At 43.2% G+C, this 13592-nt stretch overlaps 1 long non-coding RNA gene across 1 annotated transcript; it reads right to left on the bottom strand.

Annotated features, from left to right (window-relative positions):
- Positions 1–9379: 9379 nt before the first annotated feature.
- Positions 9380–12160, bottom strand: LOC121834824. Its single transcript, XR_006077338.1, has 2 exons — positions 12003–12160; positions 9380–10095 (listed from the first exon to the last, which is right to left on the bottom strand). It is a non-coding gene; the product is annotated as an uncharacterized LOC121834824 (long non-coding RNA).
- Positions 12161–13592: the final 1432 nt, after the last annotated feature.

The raw sequence follows: 13592 nt of genomic DNA, 5'->3' as shown, positions 1-13592 counted from the left end.
ACTTGCTCTCGGCATCACTCATAAAATTTTAGTATAATAAATCCACCACCTGAAGACACCCTTGTAAAACAAAAATTAATCATAAAAATTATTTGCACTCAGTTTATTGGTTGACTTGATATGTACGATATTTTACTCCAGAATATCGCTCGATAATACTCTTATAATCTATATCCTTCTACTACTTGCGTTATAGAATGTCGACACGTCCTTATCTTGCCTCACACTTTGGTCACCCAGCCTTTCTTGCTGAAGGCTCGTCGAGAGTACCACATTTTATTCCAAGCCGATTGGCATCCATGTCGAGTGTACGTCTTGTAGACGGACGTACTACACGAATCTCCTCTTTGCCCAACACTCTCCGTACGTATGTCGCACTCGTGCGTTAATATTCCAGCTTACTAAACTGTCCTCCCGCGCTTGAAGAGAGGGCTAGCCAAGATCTCCCAGGATACGTTCACTGGCAACAATCTCGTGACATCTGTCGTCCGGCCAATCTCCCTTTGCCGCTCGAGGTATCCGCGTATCTCGCCGGTGTACAAGGAACGCCATAATGGCGAACGTCTGTCCATGTAAAGCAGAAGCTTTCCAAAGTTACCGAATGGCAACATAAATGCACACTTGTGCCTATCCTAAGTACTCCACTCAAGACACCATATTTCAAGTACTTTTGATAGTATTTCGGTATCTTGCAAATACATTTCGTCTGAAGTATTTTCTACTCTATCTTAATTACATCTCTCACTATCTTGCACTCGGACTCAAATACATTCTTTCAGCCTTTGAAAATATTTGTCGCCGGAACAATCTACGGAACTAGAGATCGTAAGAGTCCAAAGCAAAGCTGAACCGATCTCAGACTTGAAGGCAAGCGACCAAACAAAGGACAGGAATCAAGCACGAGCAAAACGCAGTTTTCGAATGCCAACGAAACACCAAATGGATAACCCTAAGTACGACCACATCTATCTGCCTTCTTCTCCGCTTCTTTTTTTTTTTTATTTGGTTTTTAAAAATGGCACGTTGCGCTTGGAGCTAGCAAAATGCTGGTGACGCCATCGGGATTTTACACCTTTTGTCTGAAGCTAGAGTGGTTCCGTCAGCGGAACTCTGATACCAACGTTAGGTATAGGGTCACAATGGAACATTTTCGGAAATCGCCGGGTCAGGGAATTCTGGTATGAAAATGCGCGACCACGTTTTCAAGTGAGCGCGAATACTCCATCAGCCAAGGAAGCTAGATCCTGCTGGCTTTATTGAGCTGCACAGACCTAGATTGGACTTCCCCAAAGCCCCTTTGTGGTGCATTAACTTTGACTCCCAAGATCGTTCGAAAGCGTTCCTTTTATCTGCTTCCGAAGGCGCACATTGTTTCATTCTCAGAATCCTCCAACCCAGTTTTCCTCCAGGTGGAGCCAGGGATTGAAAGCGGTTGCGTGGACACTCTCTCTTAAGTTACGTGTGTTTCCCTTTTTGATGTACCTAATACTTTTTTGACAGTTTGAAGGTACAGGCGCTCGTCCTCGCCCTTGGCTGGGGAGACAAAATACTCGCTCTTGGTTGTTTATCAGCGACAGAGACTGCAGTCCTTTAGCCAATATGTTTTCCCTGAGCGAGCACGTTTGTCGTTCACTCGCGTACTGATCATCAAGTCTGGCTGCCTAATCAACATCTAGTTCGACTGTTAGGGATATGTAATGCCGGTCTATGCATCGCTTCCGCCCAATAGCGTCAAGGCATATTACCACCTTATTGCGCAATGCGTCGTGAGCATTGCGGGGGGCGTGCCGCCAAACTGAAGCACGCCAGTTGCATGCCATGCCTACAATACGTGAGTCCCCCACGTTCCTAAGATTTTTCGGTACCCATTATCTTGCATCTCCCTAATTATTTCGATGTAAACTTAGATTGCAACAGCTAAGTCGCCTCTTGAAAGTCGTAAAAATCACAGCAGAATGTGATTTTCAGCGAAGTCATCACAAGTAGAGTTTTGACTGTTTTATTCTTATTTTACCATACTTGCAACCAACTTGCGGAGTATCTTCGAATGTAATTCAATTGCTTTTTCTTAATTATTTTTGCTCTAGTCACGATGATTCGTAGTAAAAGTAACTTAAATATTATTCTAAATACATTTTCAAATAGGTATTTATACATACTTATGTCGAGTATTCGGTGCAACACTGTATAAATGTCGCGGTTTCTAAGGCTATTCAGGCGATTTTAAAAGCAGTGCGCGTCACCCGTTTGGCAAGCATATGGTCAGCAAGACTAGTAAGAAACTTGTCTTTCTTGCTAGAATTTTTGTTTTTATTGAAATAAGTGCCATCGGCGCTCAGAACCAGACTTGCACAGTACTAATTACAAGCAATCCAATTACTTATAATCGATCACTTTTTGGAGCAATTTGGAATCATTTCAATCATTCATTCATTTATTTCCGCTTTAAATGCCCAGTTAGGGCATTACCTGAAAGGGGAGGGGGTCAGTTTAATACAATAAAACAACAAATAAACTCAATAATGTAGAATAATACAAGGTAGGAGTCATACAGACCATTCTACAGCTGAGCACTCACACAAGATGGATTTGAAAAGAATTTAGGAACGCTGTTGGAGTCGTTAATTTATTATGAAGTAATCACAAAAGTAATCTTATTACTTTCGGAAGCACTGAAATCAGTTGTAACCATCAGTATTTTTCCTCCTCTTTCTACTACTACTGCTACTACTACTACTAATAATAATAATAATTGTATTGTAAATGAACAAAGCGAGTGTTAAGTCAGACCTGCCTAAGCCACATTGGGCTTGACTGGCAGCGTCTTACAACCAGTGAAACCAGCCGTATGCATAAGGAAACATGTGAAATAAAATCCAAGCAATGAAATTAGAATAATAATTAAAAAAAACTAGTGAGCACATTGTAAACGAAAATTTCTCAGGGCTTTGTTCAGCTTGTATTTTGTTGTTACATTAAGAATAGTAGAGGGTAGTTTTTTCAGAAATGCTGGTGCATAATAACTACGAGCTCTTCTTTTCCAAATCTTGTCAAATCTTGTCGAACATCGAGGTATCCGGTAACGCTCTTTGGGTTTAAGAATATGCGAAGTTACATACATGACTTTAAATTGACTATCCCGAAAATGCCTATAACAACAGTTTCCATCAATAGCGAGTTAAAATCAGGAAAATGCAATGCTTTAAATATTAACCACGTTGAATTAACCTGAGACTGGGGTAGAGAAGAGCATCAAAACGTAGAAGCGACAGAAAATAGACAGGACGACGTCTCAATCTAAAATCTTTCGGTACCCATTATGTTGCATCTCCCAAATTATTTCGATGTAAACTTAGATTGCAGCAGCTAAGTCGCCTCTTGGAAGTCGTAAAGATCACAGCAGAATGTAATTTTCAGTGAAGTCATCACAAGTAGAGTTTTGACTGTTTTATTCTTATATTACCATGCTTACAACCGAGTATCTTCGAATGTAATTCAATTACTCTAACGAAATATTTTTACTAGTTCGTAGTAAAAGTAACTTAAATACTACTGTAAATACTATTTCAAATGGGTATTTAAATTCTTTTGTTGAGTATTTGGCACAACACTGCATAAATGAGGCGTCGTCCTGTCTATTTTCTGTCCCTTCTACGTTCTGACGTTTCTTCTTTACCCCAGTCTCAGGTTAATTCAACATGGTTAATATTCACCAGCTCGCCTGCACCCTTACGGTTTTTTCTATGCTTTAAATACGTCAATGTCCTTACAAGGCATAAATCATAGGAAATGTACTTTAACAAAGAACACAGAATCGAATTAATACGAATTTGCCAACGGAGAGCACAATGACCATACACGGTAATACTGCAACGGAGCACACTGTAGACTAGAGCATGTGCAACAATTTTTCGAACGGATAGTGGCATAAAATATCTAGTGTTGTATAACAAACAAGACACTGCTCGAATTTTCTTACACACATGAGCAAGATTAGTGTTATAGGTGAGGTCACTGTCAAAGAATAAGCCAAGGTATTTTATAGAAGGTGTATGTTGTATTTAGGCTCACATGCAGAGGATAGACATCCAGAGGTATGGAACCGTAAAAAGGAGGTCATATTAACTTGTTTCAAAAGGTGGAAACATGTTAGCTGTGTTCTGGGATGCATTAATTTTAATTAAATTAGCTTCAGACCAGTTCATAGTTTTAATTGCCGCAGTTTGTAAACACGAAAAGGCGTCCGAGTAATGGCGCTCTTTGTACAACTTTCCTACAAAGTAATCTTCGAACTAAGTGTCCGAGAGGAGGATGGTTACTGAAATTGGTGGAATAGGAAGGTAAGTACTTTATAATTCGGTGGTTTGGATCCAATAATGGACAGCGCGAAAGGAAAAGTTGTTTATTTGAATGAAATGGGATGAAGCAGGTGAGCCAGCGGTTAGACACTTCGTAACCTTTTAACGATGGTGGCGGCAGCTGACGGCAACAAAACAAACAACGCTCGCGTTTGTCCGCTCCGTCGAAAGATGGCACCCCGGTTCTTTGTTACCACAGTGTGCCTAGATCTGAGAGGGTCTCCCAAAGCTCGATTGAGGCGACGCGGGTTATGGGCCGCGTTTGCGTTAATGTTGCAACATTATTAGTGTTATTTATTTAACTATGCACAGTTAGGTCGTCACAGATGGCCGCAGGCCCATACCCGTAGGTTTATGATGCCTTGCAAATTACCATACTCTATTTTACCTTATGATGTACCGTAGGAAAGGATACAAGCGCGAGTTCCTTGCTCCAGGACACATCTCGGCGGCACCAGCTCTCGTGCAAGAAGGGCAGCTGCCAACGCTATGAGTTCGCGCTTCTAGCCTTCGCTGCGGTACAAGATAAGGTGAAACGAAGTATAACAGAACGGAGGAAGCGAAAGCGTAAATCATCTGCAAGTGTTCCCGGGCTTTACTCAGCTTTTTCGAGTGATATCCTTCTTGCTACGCTGCGACGCGCGCATGTGCGGCATAAGCAACCAATCTGCGCCGCAAGGCGCCCGCCATTAAATTGCGAACGCACTACGGGTTTAATAACGTTTTTGGTTTGAGTTGCTTCCCCTCTCAAATCTAGGCTCTCTCACCGACTGTCAATGGTAGTGGCGGCAGCTGACGGAGGCAAACGAAACGACGCTCGCATTTGTTCTCTCCGTCGATAGATGGCACAACCATCTCTTCAATTAGATCAGATTCAATGGGCCACCGTTCCAGATGAATACGCTTCAAGCGGCACGGCGGTTATTTCATTTTCTGCTAATAAAAAACGTTTGAATCAAAATCAAATCCGATTCAATGGCGCTGTGTGCGCGCCTGCCGAGTGCATGCTGGAACGAGCTACCGGAGCTACCGGTCTTGGCATTGGAATGTGAGCTCTTTATGGAGCATGCGCTCTAAACTGTGCCCTCAAATATGGCGTCCAGTGGAGACCCCCCAGGGTACCCCCTATTCACCACATGCTATTCACTGCCGCGTTTTTTGGTGGATCCATAACCAAACCAAATTTGACGCTCGTGTTTATACAGCGTAAGGTCGGCCTGCGTTTGAGGTGCGGCGTTTGCTAATTTACGCTGTAGATGAGCCAGTGCAGTACCACCAGTACCACTGCCAGTTTGGGGTCTTTAACGGGTACTCTGGCGTTTTCTTTATTTGCCTGAAAATTTGCTAAACACACGAACAAACACCGCTGAAATAAGAACCAAAATATTGGGCGAGAATTTTTTTTTCTTTTTTCGCGAGGTTATTGAGTTTACAATTTTTGTCCTCACCCAAAAAAAAACAAAAATTACGCCGCTGACGCCACTTTTTCATTGGGTGAGGACAAATGGCTATCCTTGCCAGGCAACGATAGCCATTTAGTACCCCCTATCCCTGGTTATGTCGGCTACATTTAGTCGGTTTAATCGGCTTGCTCTTACCTAGATTGAGCTCCCACTTCTGTACCACGTACAGAAGCTGCAGAAGTTAAACTGCAACATATGGTAGGGATGGCGGATATTGTGATAGTACAGAACAAGGGTCTTGTACGCCTGATGAAATCACTTGATTATCATCTCCACCGCATGCCTTTGTCCGTGAGGTGGAGTACCGTGGCACTTGTGCCGCTCGGTGATCGCGTCGAGCTTCACCGCTTTGCACCAGAGTGCTAGGTGTAGCGGCTGACCTGGGGGAGCATTTGGGTTAAGGCCGGTTCTCACATGCAGCGAAGCGCTGATGTAGCGCTCCTCACGTGCCATCAGCTACTCATCGTATGCCATGAGCAACAGTTTTGACGGTGCGATACAAAGCTGGTGAACACTGCCGTCAGCACGTGCTTAGCGCGAGGTTAGCGCTAGGCTTGTAGCGCTCCGCTGCATCTGTGAACGGGCCTTTAGCGCGATTGTTTCGGAAATTATGCTCAGTATCGTAGGCAGAAAGTTTTCTTTTTTCAGTTTTAAATTTATCGCCCGCCCCCCCCCCCCCCCCCCCCTTAGTCGGCGCCAATGCTTAGTATTATTAGAGCTCTGCCCTCTTTAGTCTTGACTATAGGTTGACCTCTAATCTTAAAAAGCTGTGCCAATAAAATATTTAAAAAATATATATTTATCCCGATTGGAGTGTTGCGCTGTGATTTGTTATCATTCTTTTTAATTAATACCCACTGTGAATCGAACCTGCTCTGACCAGAGACTTATTGTTAAAAAGAAAAATGTGTGCCCCTTTTGCGCCCTTTCTACTCGTATTACAAAAGGTAAAAAGTAATATGCTCCAGTATCAAAAGGGAACCCTCAGTCATGATCAAAGTTTAGCCACGCGTTCACCTTTTTATTTTCAAGTTAGTGTTGTGCTAACAGATGTTGTCGTCTGCTCTAAAAGCGTCAGTGGCCGCTCCAAACTAATATCTTGCCCGATACAAGACCTGCTCTAAAAAGGTCAAACTCCGTTACAGTCACTGATAGAGCCGAAGGGAAATTAAGCCACCTACCCTCAAATGCATACTTTTGAGAGAGGTGGACTCTAAATCAAATCGGACGATTTCGAATATTGAATCGTATTCCTTCCAGAATTATTTTTCCTTCGTTGAGTGGTGTTCTTTCATGGTAACCATAATACCTTGGGCTTTACATGCTTCCTAAATTAAAGATGCAACCAGAATCGGAAAGCCTGTTCAAAAGATATGAACTGTAATTTCCCAATCGAGCCCATGGCATTTAACACCTCCATGCCCAAAACGATCATAATGTATAACATTATGCTCGTTTTAAAAAGGTCACCCGCCGTCAGACTTGCTCGGGTGTGGCGGGAACCCTAAAGTCAGGTTTTATACATTGGCGACAAGTAGAATTTATGGTGAGAAAAAAAAAGCAATGTCAACAATTACACATAATAATAATGATAATAATAATTATAATAATCTTTATTAGCACAAAGAGCAAACTGTGTCCTAGGGGGCGTGCGAGGCGAAGCAGATAGGCGAAAGCCCGTACGCGAGAGCGTCTGCTGGCCCCAGGAAACAAACAGGAAGCTGTTAGTGAAGACTCTAGGGAAAGCCGGCGAGCCTCTTCTGCAGTCAGAGGACGGCTCTATCGTTCCTCAACTTCCAAAATTATTTTTGGTGCACCTTATAACTGAATAAAAATTTTATTTTAATAAACACGCCCAGCTTTCAAGTATGGTATCTTCCCCGTTTTCGCAAGAAAAAATTCACAACCACTGCATCATATGTTACGTTGATTATGCAACAAGCAATCAATATAGAACACAAGTATTTATACTCCAAGTAGAGCACCACTGGATATGGATTTTATGCGCAGAGCAAGTCGTCTGCTTCTTGTGCAAGAGTTGTAGTGACGTCAGAACGACGCCGACCTCTGATTGGCTTTGTTTAAAAGAACAGTGCGTCGACCGCAATGCTAGGTGCCTTGAGGTCTACCCACTTTTTTTTTTTTTTTTTTAATCAGCCAATAAGAGTTTGGCGTTCTGACATCATCGTAATCCCTGTACAAGAAGCAGACGACTTGCGCTCCGAAAGACCGGTGGCTTCGCTACGTTTTTCTTCCTTTACTTTTTCCTCAAGTAAGTTCCCTCTTTGCAAATTTTACAAAAAAAAAGAAAATGCACCATCTGCGGGTGTGGTCGATTTAAAGAGCCTGGCAACTAAAGGGATACCGAGCCGAAATTTCGAGCTCACAAAACAAGGCTGGATGGATAGACGGGACGTTGCAAAACCCAACAACATCACTAATACGGCGATATCTATCGCCGTATTTTTGGAAAAGAAGTGCGCGATTGAATTAACCCGACCAACGAGGCGACCGAAGAGACAAGGCACCGTCGTGATTCCCGTTCCCTCTCCTCCTCGCCACGCCCCGTGTCAAGCTGGTGAACAGGTGTTGGGTGAACCGAAGCGAGGCCGCGTCCCCTCATTCTCAAATTCTCCCGGAGGACAATGATGTCAAAGACCTCGCTTGATCGCGCTTTTCTTTTCCAAAAATACGGCCATCCACTTGAGATATCGATGTACGAGTGATGTTCTGGAGTTCGTAGTGTCCCGTTCAACGCTTCTGGGGCCTTATTTTGCAAAATCCAAATTTCAGTTCAGTATCCCTTTAACTGCAACAGCTGATTTATAGTCAAGTAAAACAATAAAAGGTACAATTCTCTAGTCTCATTCTACATTAACAAAACATTGCCTCAGGCAGTTTTCTTTAATGCAGAATTGCATTCTTACAGAAGCCCGACTATGCTTTTATAATGAGGCGTACCACCGCGGCCTCTAAGAATGTTGAAGGCGGTCACTTCCGAACGGATTTGACCGGCTAACAAACACCTGCACCGAGAGCTCCGCCAACCACGCAACGCAAATTAAAAAAAAAAAAAAAAATGATTTTTTGTTTATTAGAGGTAGGGCAGAGGACTTAAGACAGGCTGAGAAGTCTTTATGAAAGCTTCGAAAGCAGTAACAAGCAAAAAAGTGTGCAAAAGGGAAACGAATATACCCGTTTTCGCCTCAAGAACCCTGATAAAAAAAAAAATCAGGCTCTTCGCCAAGTAATTTGAATTTTCCCCTTTATGTGGAAAATTAAGATATATGTAGGTGCATTCTAGATATGTTGCCTTATCATGTACACGGTTCAAACGCCAAAAGCATAGCCTCTTCCCCTGACAACAAATGTTGTAAGAACTACTTGCACGGCACAAGAACAATGCGTAAAACTTTTTTTTTCTTGAGGCGACGAGCAAAGACACGGTGTCGCATGCCTGGACGGTTAAGACTGGAATTAGTGTCCACTGCATTACTCATAAAATGCATCTCTGCATGTGACGGTTTGATCCATATACTAAATTTAAATGCAACTGCAAACTTTTTCACGTTTTTATTTTTCTAAGAGAATATGCAAAATACAAAATGACGAAAACATTTAGTTTGACACAAACACTCATGGCCACAGATGCGACACATCCATGTTTCTCAGAAAGGGGTGAACACAAGGTGGAGTTTTACTAGTGGCCTCGGATGCCAACATGTTTCTCAGTTATTAGGTGACAGGCAATACGTCATGACTTTTCTGGTGCCTTCTTAATGTTCCCCTCTGTCTAAAGGTTCTTCCGCAGGTCTCGCACCTGTACCGCCGCTCTCCCACGTGGGTCCTCTCGTGATCCACCAAGCTCGACTTACGTGCAAACTCGCTCCCGCACACGTTGCACATGAACGGTCTTTCCCCCGTGTGGATCCTTTCATGATGCACCAAACTTATCCTTTGTGCAAACGCTAGCTGGCAAAACTGACATTCAAATGGCTTTTCACCCGTGTGAGTTCTTTCGTGGTTCAGCAAGGTCTTCTTGATTGCAAATGCTCTGCGGCAGAATTGGCAAATGAAGGGCTTTTCTCCTGTGTGCTTCCTTTCGTGGATAGTAACGTTCGCCGGAGAACGGCTGAAGTAAGCGCAGAAACGACACTGGTGCTTGTCCCAGTTTTCATCCATTTTCTGCAGATGCACGTCCGGCCCATTTTCGCAGGAAGAAAGGTTGCCCTTGACATCCATGCAATCAGTGCTTCCTTGTCCATTGTCAGGGCCTGCAGTGACAAAAAACATTTGTTGGAGGGAAGGGGGAGGGCACAAGAAAGAAGACAAGCTTTGAAAGTTAGTTTCAGAACTTGGATTGTGGTTGACAGCACCCAACAGGTAAAACAGCACTGAACAGGTAAATGCAGATCTCAACAGGCAAATACAGCACACAACAGGTAAAGGGAAGCAGTTATTGCATAATTCAAGATCCAAAGAGCTAGAGAGCAGGTCACAACAGAAAAAAGTGTTCTCTCAGGGCACTAACAAAAAAAAGGAACCGGAGGTGCAGTACAGCGGAGGCCTATCTGCAAATACATCAGCAAATAAATCAGTGGTTTGGATGCATAAAACCAATGAACCCCAAAGCCAAGAATACACAAATAAAAAGCCAGCTGTCACTGAATATCCAATTCAATACTGCTAAACAAGATAATGTTAAAAAATCAATATCCAAAACCTTAATCTATTATAAGCCACACGAGAAAAAAATACAAGGACAGTCAATAAAATACAAAACACTTACACAATATAAAACACCAAACACAATGAAAAAAAAAAGTAAAATGGTGGTGTGATTGCAGAACTGTTTCTGCTGCCTAGTAACAACAAAAGGTACAAGACAATGGCATTAGTACATTGGCTCTACTTCTCAGGATGGGACAGTTACAGATTAGGTAAGGTGGATCAACAAGTTGGGGTTCAACAAATATTGGAGATGAGGCCATGCCATATTTGATCCACTGCTGTCACATTCCCATACATAAGAACCCACTGCCATAGGTTGGCCTGGCACAATTTCCAAGGCAGCAAACAATACATCATTCACCCTAGTTTTGTGAAGACATTGCCCAGAGACTTTGACCTGCAAAGTTCAAAAGAGGGTGAATGGACAAGAATCATTTGCATATACAATGAGCACACGACAACTTGCAAATTACTGTAAACGACCTAACTTTCGTAAGGACCTAATTTCATTAATTTCACAAATCGCCTACGATTCGCAAAAAAACAGGTCCCGTGAATATGTTTACCTATGGTGAAAATACACAGCATACCGCCCCGATTCGTGAAATTTCGAGCCTGCGAAAGATTTCTAAATACAACTCACCCAATTTGCAAAATATTGAGCCCACAAAAATAAAGTTGTTTACAGTATGTTCAATATCCTGTGAAATACCGAGCACCTCTAAACTTTAGAGATAATCCCCTCAAAATAGAAAGAGGAGCCTTCATCATATATGGGCAAAACATTCAAAATGATGTCACAAAGAAACATGTATAGCAAAAGTAAAAGAAATGCATTCTAGTCTGCATTGTTTTAAAAGGCTTATTTACTAACACTTTTCAATCATGGTTCAAGCTGCAACGCGAGTCATTGGAATCATATCCAAAAACGAGCTCCAGGCATTGTCCTCGGCTCGTCAAAGTTTTCGGGGTCAACGGCGCCGATGTCGGCGAGTCGGTCCTGCAGCTTGCCATTCTATTTGGGCCCATCAAAGACGTTCGTCGCAATTCCCAAACAAAAATGCAGCAGCTCTTCAAAGTGACAGCTTTATTAGGAACTCTCCACGGACATTTCTTAGCCGCGTTGGTCTCATCGCATGTCACAATGTCATGTGACCTTATAGTGTCACGTGACATCAGTGTCATGATATCACGAAACGCCAGTGTCAAGCGACATCATCCTGTGACGCCAGTGTCCCGTGATGTCATGCAACATTCAGTGTCAAGTAACACTGTGACAATGATGTCACAAATTTCCCCTACATTTTGCAGAAAGTATCTGTAAAAATTCTGAAAGTGCTGCTCGTTAAAAACCCCATTTTGTGCTATCGCACCTCACTGCATTGAAAAAATTTCAAAGCCAGGAGATTCCTATTTTTGTGGGAGAATGTCCCGCGCCTTGGTTACGAACCCCAGGATGTACTGCCGTACTGGTCTTCGGGACGCTGTGGAGTGTGCACATGTTCCGCGTTTAGGCACCTTTATGTGGGTCTGAACCCGCAGTCTTCGTACATTGAAGCAGCCAAGGAGCCTGGAAGAGTTGGAATATCATTTACATATAATTTTTGGTGGCACATTTTCACAAAAATATGTAGTTAGACCATATCATTCAACATTTTCGTTCTATTTGCCGGCAATGTCATGGGATTTGTTTGGTGCAACCCAACTACTAAGACGTCTTTAGGGCAAAAAGCAAGGCAAAGTAAGAAAGAGCACTTCATGAACAATATTTCCCTTTGGCATTGTTTGCACAGCCTACAGCATATATAAACCTCATGCAAAATCGAAGCAATCCTAGGGGCATAGTGCAATGCAAAGCACCTTGATAAATCCCTTGGCCACAGTGTCAATTTTGACTTGCCAACCTCAGTTCATGACGTCCCGTCACGACCAGATACTGTGCTCACATTTTGGAATATGTGACTTTCCTTAAATTTATAATAGTGTAGGTGTTGCGCACCGATACAGATAAAATGGTGGAGCAAGTTTTTTTTGTTTTTTTTTGGGGGGGGGGGGGGGGGGGGGGGGGGGGGGGGGGGCTTCTTACGTGGTAGAGTTTGTAGTTTGTGCACATGTAAACAGGACTATGAATGCATGTGGAAGAAGTATACGGGACAGTCATGCTGGTCCATGTTGCCCTCAATGGGCTTCTTATATGATCTGTGATCTGGGAGGGTCATATTGCACTCTGGAGTGGCAGCCAAGCCGCCAGAAAGGTATGGGATGCAGCCAGTCATACTCCTACTTCTCGATAAGTCTAGGCAGGTCCTTACGACCGCAGCAGACCTGTTTCAACGGGGGCTCTCACAAAGAAGAATGGGCGCACTGCATGCCAGTGCCAACTTTATTTTCATGCAGTGCTGAGATGCATTGCATTGCCAATAGGGCAATCGAATTCGAAACCATGCCACTCCTTTCCATGGCCAAAGAGGTCCCATAAATGCATGCAGTGTTGCGCGCAGGGATTTTTGGAAGTAGTCGATTGGCATCCATTCCAGACAGGGATTCACACATTTATGCTTCTGTGTGACTGGGGCTATGTTCCAAATTTTACCCAAATGGATCCGAGGCACTCTGGCAGATCGTGTCACGTGACAACACAGATTAAAAAACGCTGGATACGGGTAGGTTTGCGAATGTGAAGGTACAAAACACTTTCCTTGGAGTAAGATCCAGTAAATCTTGGACCACAGCCTGAGTGTGTTACAACCGTTTGTGAAGGCCTATTATATCTTTACTGCAATTGAGGGGCTACGTGCAATAGTGGTACAAGTGCAAATACAGAGCTCGCCACAAAGTCGCTCAACAATTTGACCTGTGCCTGTCAATGTCAATATAGGTGACATTCACTTGACGTCACTCGCTAGGTTCGCTGGCATCGCCCACCACGGTCGCCATCTTCGAGGTCTCTTTCTATCGCGGGTGTCGTCTGGCCGAACCTTTTGAGCATGATTTATTAGCATTTTACAACTTTAAAGGGTCTTTTTGACCGAAACTAGGG

Source organism: Ixodes scapularis, unplaced genomic scaffold, assembly GCF_016920785.2.
Source record: "Ixodes scapularis isolate PalLabHiFi unplaced genomic scaffold, ASM1692078v2 PGA_scaffold10__122_contigs__length_95168666, whole genome shotgun sequence".
NCBI classification, from domain to species: domain Eukaryota; kingdom Metazoa; phylum Arthropoda; class Arachnida; order Ixodida; family Ixodidae; genus Ixodes; species Ixodes scapularis.
The sequence above is the reverse complement of the archived record's forward strand: the minus strand, read 5'-3'. Positions and strand labels throughout refer to the sequence as shown.